This window comes from Dermacentor variabilis, chromosome 2 (genome assembly GCF_050947875.1).
Source record: "Dermacentor variabilis isolate Ectoservices chromosome 2, ASM5094787v1, whole genome shotgun sequence".
NCBI classification, from domain to species: Eukaryota; Metazoa; Arthropoda; class Arachnida; order Ixodida; family Ixodidae; genus Dermacentor; species Dermacentor variabilis.
In genome coordinates this window covers 213,950,957-213,966,969 of record NC_134569.1, presented here as the reverse complement: position 1 = coordinate 213,966,969, position 16,013 = coordinate 213,950,957, and positions in this window count along the sequence as shown.

Below are 16,013 nucleotides of genomic sequence, written 5' to 3'. Positions count from 1 at the left end.
ACGAACTAATTTGTTTTCGCGACTGCAAGACAGCCGCAGTGGTGACACACCCACTTCGTTTTGATATTATGGGTGTTGCCTCTATTATCTTTACTCGAACATTTGCCCTTGCGGAAGCTGATGACAGGAGAACCTCACAACCTGGACGCCCGCTGTCGTCCAATGTACCGACAACTGTGTCAGTTTTGTCGTTACGAGAAGAAACACGGGCCCAACTCAGGTGGAGCCTATCACTCAGCAACGGTTCGCCGTGACCGCTGTACCACCCCGACCGTGCGTCTGACACATTCAGAAGGTGGATTCGGCCGCTGGTGATCAGGCTTTGTTTATTTATTACGAGGTTTACAATTATCATTACGACGTTCACGGTTACGCGCGCAAAAAACACGCGAAACTTCAAAAAGAAAAAAGAAAACAAGAAAGAAGGAAAATGTGAGGTGGACTTTCCCCTACATAGCCAGTCCATGTGGTGAAGCAAGCTTCGACAAGCGCTTTTGCGCCCTCGCTCACTAAGGGCGGGTCGACAACCTTAGGGCGGGCCGCAGAGCTCATCATGCTTGTTCAGTGTGCTACGGCGGGTCCGATCTAACGCTCATTGAGTGGTTACGGAAGAGCGGATAACGCAGGTACACGGCAACGACCCCTTCCGTGAAAGTTGTTGCGAGTACTTTCTTTCTCTTTTTTCTCTTCGTGGTGCACAGATTTGTTCAAGCTCGCCTGGGTCGAACCAACTTGCACATGGTTCGTGACAATCCTAAGCCTATGTGTTTTGGGACGCTACAACTTAAAGCTATTCCAGTCTGTTTGTATTTTCTTTCTTGCGTTTGCCCTCTGTGATCGGTAAAAGAATTTTGGTTCACGCCCACTTCGTCGGTCTGTCGCGCCCCGTCACGAAAACCGTAAAAGCTCTCCATCTCAAACGACCGTGTACACACCAATTATGGCACGACTACGCTGAACTACAGACAAGTTCTTTGTGGTTCTACGCGTTTGTCGTCATTAGCTTTCCGAGACTGGTCGAAATTCCTTGGGCCGCGCCCATTTGGACTGTCTGCCACGCGACGTCACAAAACTGCAAAAACTATCTGCGTCAAAGTGACGCGTACGCACCAAATATTCATTAATACGCCGGACAAAAGTCAATGCTTTTCTTAATAGCCAGAGACCTGGGGAGTTGAGGAATGAATAGATAATGTTTGCCCGCTCATTGCTCTGACACTGACTGCTCGGAGCTACCAGCGAGAATCAATTGTTTCGCTTGTTTGCATGTAATCTACACACACACACACACACACACACACACACACACACACACACACACACACACACACACACACACACACACACACATATATATGCAGGATACATTGCTCTGCCAACTCTCAGAACTTTCACTTCGCTAGCGCCCCCCCCCCCCTCTCAGCATGTGCGCGGCCCATGCCTCGCATCAAATTAGATAAGGAAAACGTCACTGTAGGTGATGCTACTCGCTTTCAAACCAAACAAAAGTCACCTCCTGTAAACGAGGGGAGCGTTTAATGGAGAGAGAAAGAAATAGAAGACAGGAAAGGCAGGGAGGTTAACCAGACCCGCGTCCGCTTTTCTACCCTGCACTGAGGGAAGGGGGTATGGAATGAAGAGAGAGAGAGAGAGAGAGAGAGAGCACAGTTTCACGCACACTAGAATGTTCGCACCGTTTACTGGACTGTTAAAAGAATGCTGCGGGTCACCGCCCGCGCTTGCGTCGGTGGTTAGGTAAATTTGACGTGACGAGACTGGAATAAAATTAATAAAGTAAGCACGCCACCGTACACGTTGTGTACGGTGACGTGCTTTATCGATACATACTCGGTAAAGAAATTAAGGAAGTACGCGCTGACGTCTTGCTTATTTGTCCAACATTTCTTGTCACCGTACTACTCTGGATCATGGTGAAGAACATTAGTAATCGAGTTCGCCATAAAGAATGATGAAGCACACCAATGCACGTGTCAACAGCTCTTGAACATGAAAGAGAATGAAACTCGTTGATCGAAATGAACTTCCACTCAGTCGTCAGTTTTCTTCACAACAATGTATAGAGTTTCATTTAGACTTCTATATCTTCCTTTTCCAGCAGGCTACTCTAAATTTAGCTTGAGCACACCCCCGTGCCTTCTTGCAGGCATAATTCATGCACCGTGTTGGTGCACGCGCTTACAAGCCGCCTCGAGCAGAGCCCGCGGTTACCGCCCCATCTCTGCAGCAGCATCAAATAGTCCCTCCCTGTCTGCACATGCTTATCAATAGCGAAATGAAAACGCACATTGTTTTAGGCAGGCGGGGCAAGCGGTTAAGGTTTTCGAAATGCTTTCTCGCCTTTAGGGCGGTCAGATGAGTTTACCATATTCATCTGCTCCAGCGCATTCTCCTGCGTGCGCGAAGTGCTCTCTTTTCCCTTTTGTGCTGCTTTACCCTCGCTGTAGGGTAGCAAACCAGACGCTCGTCAAGTTTACCTTCCTTCCCCTTCCTATCCTTGCTTTCACTCTCCCTTTCTGCTCGTTTATGAAAACATTCCCAGACTTTCCAAGCTGTGCGGTGCTCTCTCTCCCTCAGTCGCTCAGAGTGCGACGTTCTGGAAGGCAAATCCACGAACTGCGGGGCTGCGGGGTCGCGGTCTCTGCACTTGATATGTTTAGTGAACACGCGGCGGCGGCGGGGCGCAAGGAGGAGGCGTCGCAAAGTGCAAACGCGCAAGCGTCTCGCGATGAAACGCAGCTGTGCCAGCAGCGACCGCCTTCGAAGCGGCAGCAGCAGCATCAATGTCCTCGAATAGGCGCGCGCGCGCGCATCTCGGTCGCGCACAAAGACAGGCGCCTGGCGCAGCGGGGGGGAGACGCGCTTTCGATGCTTTTCTTTCTTTTTTGCCGAGCTGGCAGCGGGGCCTCGAGATGCACGCGGCCGGCCGTAAATCTCCCCGGCGAAAGGACGGCGGAGGTAGCATCCCGGCGCGGCCGGCTACAGCGTCGTGACAGCGCATCGCTTGTCGCCGAGTGGATGCGGGGCCGAGTGAAAGCGACGATGCGCGGCGGCGCTGGCTCTCTTCTCCGTCGGCTGTTTAGTCTTGACCCGCCACGTTGACTCGGTGGCTAATGGCGTTTCGCTCGTGGCCGCGAGGTCGCGGTTTCGACTCCTAGGCGGCGCAGCTGCCCTAGTTCAATATGAGTTGCCTCAGCGAGCACTTGTTCATTCAACTTGAACTGGCTTACACCCGAAGGAGCGGGGCCTTTTCACCCACTTTCGTTTAACTTCACATTGAGTGGGAAGTACGAACGCTTAAAAACGGGGAGGAAAAAAAAAGAAAGAAAAGAAAAAGGGACATGTTATAACACACAATTTAGTTTTGTTTTACTGGTAGTGGCTGCAATGATCTCTGCAGTTGTTGCCCTCACCTTCAAAATTATAGCACCTGATAAACACCACAGTTGCGGTGGTCATTACTATACCCTTCGTTTCCTATGCTTTATACTTTGTCTCCATTGAATATCGTATAGTTAACACGTTATTCGGCCACCGTGCAATTTACGGGCATTAGTTCCATTGCTTTCCGCAATAATTTTTTTCGCTGACATTGTCACTAAAGTTAAAAGAAACAAATGTGCAAAGCCAACACGGATGTTCCAATCGATGTGAAGCGAGGCTTCAGCATTGCGGTTAATTGGATGCGTTACATCTGATGGTGAAGGGTACGATTTTGTTTACTTTCATGCTATGCAAGGTGTAATCTCACGGAATATCTTATCGGTAAATTACGCTTCTACATTATCAAGAAATCCACTGAAACGGCGAGGTGAGGGAAAAAAAAAAGACGTAAAAAATGTTCGTGGTGTCTGCACGAGTGTGTAGTTAATTTTTTATCAGTGAGAAAGGGGACCGCAAGGAGGCAAAGGTCGGGCTTAGCAAGTTTCAATCATTGGTACTGAGGCAGAAGGGCCCAAATACGAAAATAGACTTTGAAATGCATGACATCACCCTGACGTCACTAAGAAAGGAAGGACGGAAGGAATATAGCTAAAAGAAAACGAGCGCAGCAGTTTCGCAACATCGAGAAAACTCGTAATACCTCCTTATTTTTATTCTTTTCTTCCTCTTCTCTTTCTTTCAAAGCAACTGAAATTTATTTTCACAAGCCTGAAACGGGATACCGACCTTGTATATTTCCACAACGGAAATCTGATAATTTCTCACTACTCACAGCTTGTCGTGCAGCTCCTACCTTTCCCGTAGAGACAAAGTTGCCCGTCAAACAACCCACGCGTACACGCCTCTAGCTCACCCGCGTGGTTGCGTGAATCATGCAGTATTTCTCGACGTATAGCGCACGCGGTCGCTCGCTGCAGCTGCCAGCGGGCTCGTAAATTTGGGAGACTTGTGACGCATAGCGCTTCATACAGATGTTCCTAGAGGGAAAGAAATCAGTTAACATTTACAGGAGCTTCCAATATGGTGCGCTGCACCATCACGGCAATGGACATTTAGCACCCGCGGAACTTTGTCTATCTAGTTTCCAATACTTTCGGGGCATGCAGCTCACGCTAACTGCGTTCCATCTAACACAAGGTTTTAGCACCGCTACGCAATGACGTACGCAATTTGCACCTGGCTGTGAGCGGGCCAAAACGTTCCGTCAGAGAAAGAGTCACGCGGATTGAGCGCTGGTCCTTACAGTCCGGCATTTCAACGCCAGCAGATTGCACTTTTATCCGGAAAAGACGCAGATGTATGAAGAGAAAAAATTTCGAATTTTGAACTGAACTTTCCAATTTAAACCTGTGAATGCTATTCATGAAATAACTAGCCTAATCTTGCCTGCGAGTTTTGTGAACCTGCGCTCTTTGCAGGGGGATTTTCAGATTGGAGAACAAGATAAAAGGTTTAGCGCAATCTAGCCGCCGTGCGTTACCAACCAAAGGTTGATCGACGACCTACGTTGAGCAATCACGATTATTTTAGGATTTTATTGAAAACATCCACAAGAAACTGAAGCAGTTCCAAATTGTTAACAGTACGTTAATGCGAAGAGGGCTGAATATAAAGAAATGTTGAAAGAAGGCGTCCTGTCGGATTATTTCAACGCGAGACAGACCTCCCGTAACCTTTGTCCGAAGCTGCATGCGTTGCGACCGATTCGCACGAACAAGGAAGAGAGAGAGAGAGAGAGAAATCCGCTTGGCGTACCGAAAAAAAGAATAACTTCGGAGACGGTGAGGCGAGAGAGAGAAATAAAACTTTATTATGTCCTTGATGGGGTTCAGGGGTGGCGGAGGACTGAACACTGAGCAGCGTCAGTGCACATTTGACAATGTGGCGCCTACGCCTGTAGCTTAAAATAATAAAAAAGAAATGCGCGCAGTGGAGGTCGCTGCCCTGCTCGGCGCGGCCGCTGCTGCGGTGTCGACACCACGTTGGCCGACACACTCGCAGATAGTGGGGCGCCTCGCTCGCGCCGCGGTGAACCACTCGACTCTGCCACGTAGTCGGGGAGCTGCTGGGAGATACGCGCGCGGGCTTCCCCGGGTGGTTTCCGCACAAGCGCGACTCTGTGGAGAGGGGGCCAGTGTGGCCGCACCGTAGACTTTCGGAAACTGCACGAGGACGATATTAAACGACCCCATTTCTAACGAACATTGAAGAACTTCGCCGAGTTCGTTTAGTTCGGTGCAGTGTCCTATAATGCGAAGCTTCCTTTGCCTATTGCGAGGCACATTATTCTACCGTAGGTTCCTGTCTCGCTTCGTTTGGGGACTCTTCAATAAGTAAATCGCGTGCCCGACTGTTGGACTTGAACCGGGTTTGAACCCCATAGCACCAGCCTGATGCTTTATTTATTAGGCCTCAGGCCGCCCCGGCCCCCACCGCCCCTTCCCCGACGCACGGCATCGAGAATAACATGCGACAATAGCACGAGAGAATAACAAGCTTACAGCACTCCGTCCCTCGTGCAAGCTCCTAGCACTTAAAGACGGCTGGCGCGAGCGGCGCGCCGCGTGCCAACAGTTTGCTTATATAGAAGCGAAAGCGGGCCAGTTTCCACTACGCTTCCCGAATGGCTGCTGCTGCTGCTTTGAGACGCTGCCAGGCTTCTAGATCGGCCAAGCGTACTCAGTGCAATGCCTTAGGGATCGACCCAGGTTGTCACAGAAGTAGGCTGTCACGTTTATTCGCAGTAGTAGAGCAAATTTGTCGCCGGGATATCGTTGTAGAGTTGTCCCGTGGATGCTTACGTCACAAACCCGCATGCTCGTCCTGAGCGGACGCGAACCGTCATCCGGAACCTTGCTCGATGCTATATGGATAGCCAGATACGGCGAAACGCTTCGTATAACGATGATTCTAACGCTGGTAAGTAAGATATGAGCCCAGGTAGTTGGTATTCCATGCTGAAGTGATAAACGCAAGAGTGGTCACGGGACACTAAAAAGGCGACGAGGACACGCGCTAACTTTCAGCTGGTGTTTATCACAAAAAGGTATGTATATATATATACTCTCGCGCACTTGATCATAATCAGTTACAATCATGCAAGTCACCATGGTCATCACAAATAAACAAGAACTCCCCAAGGCCGCGCCAAGGCCTATGGCGGGCTCCCACATACAGACCCCAAGTACGCAAATTCTTTAACAGTCAATGCTACGGATGGTTTGTTAACGCAATTGCCTTCTGCAGTTATACCGAGTTATACTGAGTTAGGTCTGCACAAGCTTTATGGAAGACTCAGTCTGGTATTTATACTCGACAGAATTTGGTTGGTTACAGGAGACGAAAATTCCAGTTCAAATTTACTACTGAATAACATCCTAACCTCAGCCCTGATGTATATACGTTGGTTTGACGTCACTGATTTAAACATATCTTCTCACGTATAGGTCGTTCCTGTTCAAGAAAAAGGCTCACGTTGCAGTTCGGCCTCCTCCTTATAGAATTTGTCGAAGGATCAAATACATGAATAATAACTGCATTCCCATTGCGAAAGATGTTGCAAACGAATTCTTGAACGCTACGCACTGTCAAGACAAGTAAAATATGTATCTTTTCATAAAAGAATAACCCTTATGTCCCAAAAATTGTGCCAGAAATAACAGATATATATGCTTCCATATTTTTTATATATTTATTAAGTAAATAAAATATCACACGAACTTTATAACTATATCAGTTCGAAACCAGCAAAGCAGTGCATACCGCTAATATGAAAAAAATGTAATCACCATGGAATCAATGACTTGAGGACAAATATTTTAATGAAAGTTTGTCTTTCAAGAACCTTGTTTACATTTTTGTACATATACAATGGCCAGGGAAAACTCTCAATGACGCCGTGATTTGTTCCAATGTATTCCTCAGGGGCAGCTGTCACCGGTCGTGTATTGTGAGCAATTGCACCTGTTTGGATCCCACCGATGGCATCGGTTGTTGGGAACTCGGCGCTGACGCCCGTGGTTGTACCTGGGTCGCAAGCCCCAAGGGTAGCGTTGGCCTGGCGGCCTGGGGTACAACTGGAAGCATCCGAAGGTCCCGGCAAAGCATGAGTCGACTGGTAACAACAAAACAACTTGTTTATTTTAACATCGCAAAGAGTTGGCGGTCGGGTTGACCGAAGTAGAGAGACGGGAGAGCACTTTACTCAACAGAAGAAATCGGAGCCCTCCTTTTGGCGTCCGGGGGCAGCTGTTTTTATACTCTCGCAGTTGAGGGCAAGAAGGAACCCCTCAATAGACGAGCACGTGATTGTACAATGGGCTAATGGTGACGCACACTGTCGTAGCGCCGCCGGTCGGGCACAAAGACTGGGAGGAGAAGGTAACTTCGGCTCTCGTAGCGCCTCTGGTCGGGCACAATGACTGGAAAGAGAGGGTGACCCCCTGCTGTCGCATCGCCGCCGTTCGGGCACAATGGCACATACACTCACACACGCACATGAAGACACGTGGCATCGGAACATGCCTGGAAACGCCTGGAAACGCCTGGAAACGCCTGGCGGGGAGCGTTGCGGCGACGCCGAACGGGCCAAAATGTCTGCCGCCCCGCCGCAGTCGCGCCGGCAAAACCGCGCGTCGCAGGCGAAACGCAACAGACCGCCCCGCCGGGGGAAGGAGATCCCGATGGACAGGGGACTGCATCCGCTGTCCGGAGGGATGTCGCTCGATGATGCTCATAACCGAAGTCGGGCGTCCCTCGACGTTTCTTGAGCGCAGCGCACAGAGAAGGCCTCGTTCTCTCGTTCAGGTTCGCACGGGACACTGCAAAGTGACTTCGGGAGAGTTCACATTTTTGTTCTCGTTCCCGGCAAGCGTTAGAACTACGCTGAAACTCAACCGCTCAGTCAGCAAGCACGGCACAACCCTCACTAAGCCCTGCCAGGCTCTTTCCCCTTTTTATACCACTGCCTAGTTCCTTACAGTAGTCTAGCATCACTCAGAACGCGTCCACAAATTGGAAAATTGCACTAGAAAGCATATCATCACTTTGAAACACTAAACAAAAGCAATATGTTAAAAAAAATCCTGCCTCAGGAAGAAAAACATCAGTAACAAACAATTTTGAGGCTGATTCCTACGTTAGGGGCTTCGACTTAAGCCATCGGCGTTACCGTTGAGACTCCCCTTTTTGTAACGCACCTCAAAGGAATATTGTTGTAAAGCGAGGCTCCAGCGCAGGAGGCGGCCATTTTTGGGAGAGATGGTCTGCAGCCATTGGAGAGGGCAGTGATCCGTCTCAATGATAAACCTCGAGCCGGCTACATAGCATGACAATTTCTGAACGGCCCACACGAGACATGCACACTCTTTCTCGGTGGCGCTATACGCCTGCTCACGACTGGTCAGCTTACGACTAGCATACAGGACGGGGTGTTCTACTTCTCCCTTTTCCCGTTGGCACAGTACAACGCCCATGCCTCGCTCACTAGCATCGCACTGAACAATGAACCCTTTTGTATAGTCTGGCGATCGTAGCACAGGCTGGTTTGTTAGGGCACTCTTTAGGGCGCTAAAAGCTCTTTCCTTTGTCTCGTCCCAGACGACTGTTTGCGGCTCTGACTTTCTTAGAGCATCCGTCAGGGGAGCCGCGATATCAGAGTACCTGGGGATGTACCTCTGATAGTAGCCGGCGACACCTAAGAACGACCGAATATCGGTCTTTGTGCGCGGTTGCGGAAAGTCTCGCACAGTGGCCACTTTTATTTCAGAGGGGCGGCGACGACCCTGACCAATCACGTGACCGAGGTAGACAATCTCGGCCTGTGCTAACTGGCACTTAGGAGCCTTTACTGTCAAGCCCGCTTCGCGCAGGCGGGTTAGCACTGCCCGCAAGTGTGCCATATGCTCAGACCAGGATGCGGAGAATATCGCTACGTCGTCTAGATACGGTAAAGCGAATTCTTGCTGTCCCCGCAACACTTTATCCATGAGGCTTGAAAAACAGTATGGCGCGTTCTTCAAACCAAAACTCAACACTTTAGGACGGAATGTTCCCATTGGTGAAATGAACGCCGCATACCTACTAGCCTCTTCTGTAAGTGGAACCTGCCAATAACCCCTGACAAGATCTAGGGTGGAAATAAACTGAGCGCTACTAACTTTCTCAAGGCGCTCCTCGATGTTAGGGATCGGATAAATTTGATCCTTAGTGATGGAATTAAGCCTGCGGTAGTCGACGCAAGGACGAGGTTCCTTGCCCGGTACCTCAACTAAAATCAAAGGGGAGGTATAATCACTCTCACCTGCCTCAATAACACCGAGCTGTAGCATTGTCTTTACCTCAGCCTCCATAATATCGCTCTGGCGGGGTGACACCCGATACGCCTTGGATCGTACTGGCTCTGGGGAGGTAAGTTCTATATCATGAGTAAGTACAGAAGTCCTACCAGGCCTCTCAGAGAACAGACCTTGAAACTCTTGTAATAGCTGGTGTAGTTCGGTTTTCTGCTCGGGCGACAGCGGTGCTTTACTGATAAGGTCACTAATGACTTGACCGGTGTCTTCCCTGTTCGTCACTGAGCCTAGTCCCGGAAGCTCGACCGGAAGCTCTTCAGGAACGTTTACCATCATGCACACCAATGCTTCCCTTTGTCTATAAGGTTTGAGCAGATTACAGTGGTAAACTTGCTGTGCTTTCCGCTTTCCTGGCAGACTTACCACGTAGTTAACGTCCGACAGTTTCTGAACAATTCGTGCTGGGCCCTCCCACTGCACGTCTAGTTTGTTGTTTAGCGATGTGCGCAATATCATGACCTCATCGCCCACCTCAAAACGACGGGCCCTGGCTGTCCGATCATAATAAACCTTGGCCCTCTGCTGGGCCTTTGCCATTGCTTCACCTGACAACTCCTGTGCCCTTCTTAAGCGTTCGAGGAGCTTAAGCACGTACTCCACCACGACTGGGTCGTCGCCCCTGCCTTCCCATGATTCTCGAAGCATGCGAAGCGGAGATCGAAGCGAGCGACCGTACACCAGTTCAGCTGGCGAAAACCGCGTAGCCGCATGCGGCGCGGTCCTTAAAGCAAACATCACCCCAGGCAGACACAGCTCCCAGTCAGTTCGATGTTCAAAACACAACGCTCTCAACACGCGCTTCATGACGGAGTGGAGCTTCTCAACGGAATTCGACTGTGGGTGGTACACTGAGCTGTGTAGCAGCTTTACCCCACACCTTTCGAGAAAAGTTGTCGTCAAAGCGCTAGTAAACACTGTGCCCTGATCTGATTGGATTTCCGCAGGAAAACCAACTCGCGTAAATATGGACAGTAGTGCATTGACTATCTCAACTGAGCTGAGTTCTTTAAGCGGCACTGCTTCAGGGAACTTTGTCGCTGGGCAGATCACAGTCAAAATGTGTCTGTACCCCGTGGCTGTTACCGGCAGAGGTCCCACTGTATCAATAACGAGCCGTCTAAAAGGCTCCGTAATGATAGGTACCAATTTCAACGGCGCCCTCGATTTGTCCCCTGGTTTGCCCACCCGCTGACAGGTGTCACATGACCTCACGAAGTGGTCTGCGTCCCGAAAACACCCTGGCCAATAGTACTCTTGCAAGAGACGGTCCTTAGTTTTCTTAACTCCTAGGTGTCCGGACCACGAACCCCCGTGTGACAAGCGCAACAGATCCTGACGATAGCATTGAGGCACAATCAGCTGATCGAACTCCACTCCTCGGCGGTCTAGATACTTCCGGTACAGGACTCCACCTCTTTCCACAAAACGCGCAGTTTTCCTGGCGATACCTTCTTTGACATTGCAGCGCACGTTTTCCAGGCTGCCATCCTTTTTTTGCTCGGCTATCAAAGCCGACCGGCTGACTTTTAGCAACCTATTAAGTCCGTCTGACGTAGGCGCGATGAGCAAATCAGTAGATAGCTCTTCTAACTTTCCCGCATCGGGATTTTCCTCTCCGGTATCTGGTGCCTTTAACGTTACAGACTCAAGTTTATTCAGTTCGGGCGTGCTCTGAATATCAGCTTGCTGCGCCTCTGACCCTTTTTCGTTGTTTGATAACGTCGGCCCCGCAACTACCGCCTTTGCAGCGAGCTCCCGAACCTTCGATCTGGTTAAGGCCTGAACACTAGCTTCACCAAACAAAAGCCCCTTCTCGCGCAGGAGGTGATCGGACCTGTTTGAAAATAGGTACGGGTACTGGGGGGGCAGCATAGATGACACTGCTGCCTCCGTCTCAAGCGCTCCGAAAGGTCCTTCAATAAGCACTTTTGCTACCGGCAGACACACGCTATGAGCTTCCACGGCTTGCTTGATCCACGCGCACTCGCCCGTGAACATATGGGGTTCTACGTAAGACGGGTGAACTACATCCATCGTAGCTGCGGAATCGCGAAGCACCCGGCACTCTTTCCCGTTCACGAGGAGGTCTCGCATGTAAGGCTCGAGAAGCTTCATGTTCTCGTCAGTGCTGCCTAATGAAAAAAACACAACTTTTGGTGTTGTTTCCGGACACTGCGCCGAAAAGTGACCCGGCTTCTGGCACGTATAACACACGCGCGCTCGCCTCATCTCGAACCGCTTTCTGCGTTTGGCTGCCGCCGTCTCTTTACGTTTGGTCGGACTGCTTTCACTCGCATCCTCACTACGCGTGTCCCTCTTTAATCTCATGGGCGTGAACTTCGGCCTCTCAAACTTCGAGCCAAATTCACCCTTTTGACCGTCCTTAGCTCCGCGAGCCCGACGCGTCACAAACTCCTCGGCTAGCTCAGCGGCTTTAGCCACCGTACAAACGTCTGGCCTATCCAAGACCCAGTATCGCACGTTCTCCGGTAACCGACTATAAAACTGTTCTAGCCCGAAGCACTGCAGAACTTTATCGTGGTCACCAAACGCTTTCTCTTCTTTGAGCCACTCCTGCATGTTTGACATAAGCCTATACGCAAACTCTGTATATGACTCACTTCTGCCTTTCTCATTTTCCCGAAACTTCCGACGGAACGCCTCCGCAGACAGCCGGTACTTTTTTAGCAGACTCGATTTTACTTTGTCGAAATCCTCTGCCTCCTCTCTATCCAAGCGAGCGACTACGTCGGCCGCCTCGCCGGGTAACAAAGTGAGCAAGCGCTGTGGCCACGTTTCCCGAGAGAACCCCTGCTTCTCGCACGTTCGCTCAAAGTTAACCAGGAACAAACCAATGTCCTCTCCAAGCTTAAACGGCCGCATCAGGTCAGTCATTTTGAACAATACGCGTTCTCCTGCACCGTGTGCCTGACTTCCATTACGAGCGCGTTCCATCTCTACCTCAAGACGCTTCATTTCCAAAGCGTGTTGACGGTCACGCTCTTGTTGCTCTCGCTCTTTCTGTTCTTTACGTTCACGCTCTTCTTTTTCTTTCTGTTCTTTACGTTCACGCTCTTCTTTTTCTTTTTGCTCTTTAAGTTCGCGCTCCTGTCTTTTTGCAGTCTCCCTCTCCTCAATGGTCTCAAGGCATTCCGACAGCTCGTCATCCTCAGCCTCTAACTCAAGAATAGCCTTTAGCAGTTCAGGTTTTCTTAGTTTGTCTGAGACATCCAGACCCAACTCTCTTGCAAGCTCCAACAATTTCGGTTTGCGCAACGACTTCAAATCCATGGCTGCTCTGAATGCTGCTTTCTCTACTGCTTACTATTGTCTTGCCGCAAACTAACCCGGCAGCAACGACAACCACAATTACCAGCTCTGTTTCTGACACTAACAAAAGCCTGGCAAAGCTCAGAAGAAGAAAGTCCCGCACTCACCAAACCTCGCAGCCAAGAGTTCCGCGCAGTCGTTCCGCTGCAGGCAACCAGTCATCACACAGGGCTCGTTGCACTGCTCCCGGATCGTCGATGAGCTGCTCAGCATACAGTCAACTGCATCTCTTCGCTGCTGGCCTCCGTTGTCGCGATCTCACCGCTGGCAGACAGTTGTTTGGATCCCACCGATGGCATCGGTTGTTGGGAACTCGGCGCTGACGCCCGTGGTTGTACCTGGGTCGCAAGCCCCAAGGGTAGCGTTGGCCTGGCGGCCTGGGGTACAACTGGAAGCATCCGAAGGTCCCGGCAAAGCATGAGTCGACTGGTAACAACAAAACAACTTGTTTATTTTAACATCGCAAAGAGTTGGCGGTCGGGTTGACCGAAGTAGAGGGACGGGAGAGCACTTTACTCAACAGAAGAAATCGGAGCCCTCCTTTTGGCGTCCGGGGGCAGCTGTTTTTATACTCTCGCAGTTGAGGGCAAGAAGGAACCCCTCAATAGTCGAGCACGTGATTGTACAATGGGCTAATGGTGACGCACACTGTCGTAGCGCCGCCGGTCGGGCACAAAGACTGGGAGGAGAAGGTAACTTCGGCTCTCGTAGCGCCTCTGGTCGGGCACAATGACTGGAAGGAGAGGGTGACCCCCTGCTGTCGCATCGCCGCCGTTCGGGCACAATGGCACATACACTCACACACGCACATGAAGACACGTGGCATCGGAACATGTCTGGAAACGCCTGGAAACGCCTGGAAACGCCTGGCGGGGAGCGTTGCGGCGACGCCGAACGGGCCAAAATGTCTGCCGCCCCGCCGCAGTCGCGCCGGCAAAACCGCGCGTCGCAGGCGAAACGCAACACACCGAAAAAACAGTGGCAACAGAGAGCACATATGAAAAGCAGGAGTTCTGCAAAATATACGAGGACGAGTCAAATAAAAGTGAGTCAATGTGAATGCATCACAAATGGGGTACTTTATTTAAAAGTAGTCTCCATAAGCATTTAGACATTGTCCCGCTGACTAACGAGTCGCGTGATTTCTGTCTCATAAAACTCCTTGGGTTGCTGCTTCAAAAAGTCTGCAACTGACCCTTTCGCGTCATCGTCCGACATGAATGTGGTTCCCTTGAGCTGTTTTTTCAATTGCTCCAAAAAGTGGAAGTCTCAAGGCGACAGGTCTGGGCTGTATGGCAGATGTTGCAGCCTTTCCCACTTGAGCTCTGCCAGTTTTGTATTTACCAGATCAGCGACGTGAGCACGGTCATTGTCGTGAGGCGAGATGACCCTATTCGTCAAATTTCCACGTCGTTTGTTCTTGATTGCGACACGGAGCCGATCCAGCGTTTCGCAATATCGGAAACGATTGATAGTCTCTCCAGGTTTAGCAAATTGTGTGAGTAATGGACTCTGAAGATCGAAAAAAGAAAAGTCAAGAACACTTTTCCCGCGGAAATGACGGCCTTAGCTTTGTTTGGGGAGTGTGCATTGGAATGTTTCCACTGTAAGCTTTGCCGCCGTGTTTCAGGCTCGTAGTAGTGGCACCACGATTCGTTCCCGGTCACGATTGAAGACAAGAAGTCGTCACCCTCATTGTGAGACCGGACCAGATGATTTACGGCAGCTCCGAAATTCTCCCTGGCGGTGGTACAAAATCTTGGGCAACCACTGCGCACACAAGAGCCGATAACCGCGCTGTTAATGAATCATGGTGTGAACCGAACCATGACTGATGTTCACACGCTCTGCCAGTTCATTGATGCTTATCCTCCGTTATTGTCAAATCAGCTCACCAAACTTTGCGATTGGGATAGGGGTGATTGCACGGTGGCTTTGGCCCGGTCTTGGATCGTCTTTGCAACTCTCAAGTCCTTCTTTGAACCGTTTGCTCCAACGCTTCCCAGTGGCCAATGAAATACAATGTTCGACGTACACGGCAGCCATAAGGCGACTAATTTCATTTTAGCAACACCTTCAGCTGTCAAAAACCTCACGAAACCACGCTGTTCAAATTTTGGAGTGTCCATTATGTCACGCAACCATGTTCACCCCAGTGTATGAGAACATCAAGAACCTTTATCCTCACACCTGCGTGTCACTTTTGTAAATGAGAGATGTCTGTGTGCTACGCCCATGCTTCGCAGATAACGAACAGAACATTTATTGCGCGGGGTTGGTTGGCAAACTTTGACTCGCCCTCGTACATTATAAATGCGAAGATACAATGCAATATACAAATGTTAAAATGCAGCTTGATAAAGGGCAAAAAAGTGTCGCTGGAAACAAAGTTCACTGCACGTTTACACAAAACCTCGCAATAAGATAGTGAAATATACGTATGTCTCCAGTAAATCTACATATCTAAGAAAAAGTCATGGTATAAAATGCGTCATAGCAGGCCAATACTCATGTTCCGCGATCACAGATTCACAGATCACAGAATCCTAAGGCCCGCCCCTCCTCCTTCCGCTCCCCCCGATGTGCCGCGCGCGACGGAAGGCGGCGCGCTTTCTCCCCGCTTTTCCCCCTTGCACACACATCGTTAGCTCACCCATGCCCCCCCCCTCGCCCCCCCCCCGATTTCACTCGCAGATACAACATGTGGCGCGTGGTAACGATGTTATCGGCCATGGACTTTATACGGAACATGAGGGTGACGGCCACGGCAGGAATGCGCCTGGAGTGTCCATATAATTGCTATCGCAATAATATGATAAGAACACCTCGCAACTGAAGCGTGCCGGAGTCCATTACATTCGGCAAAAG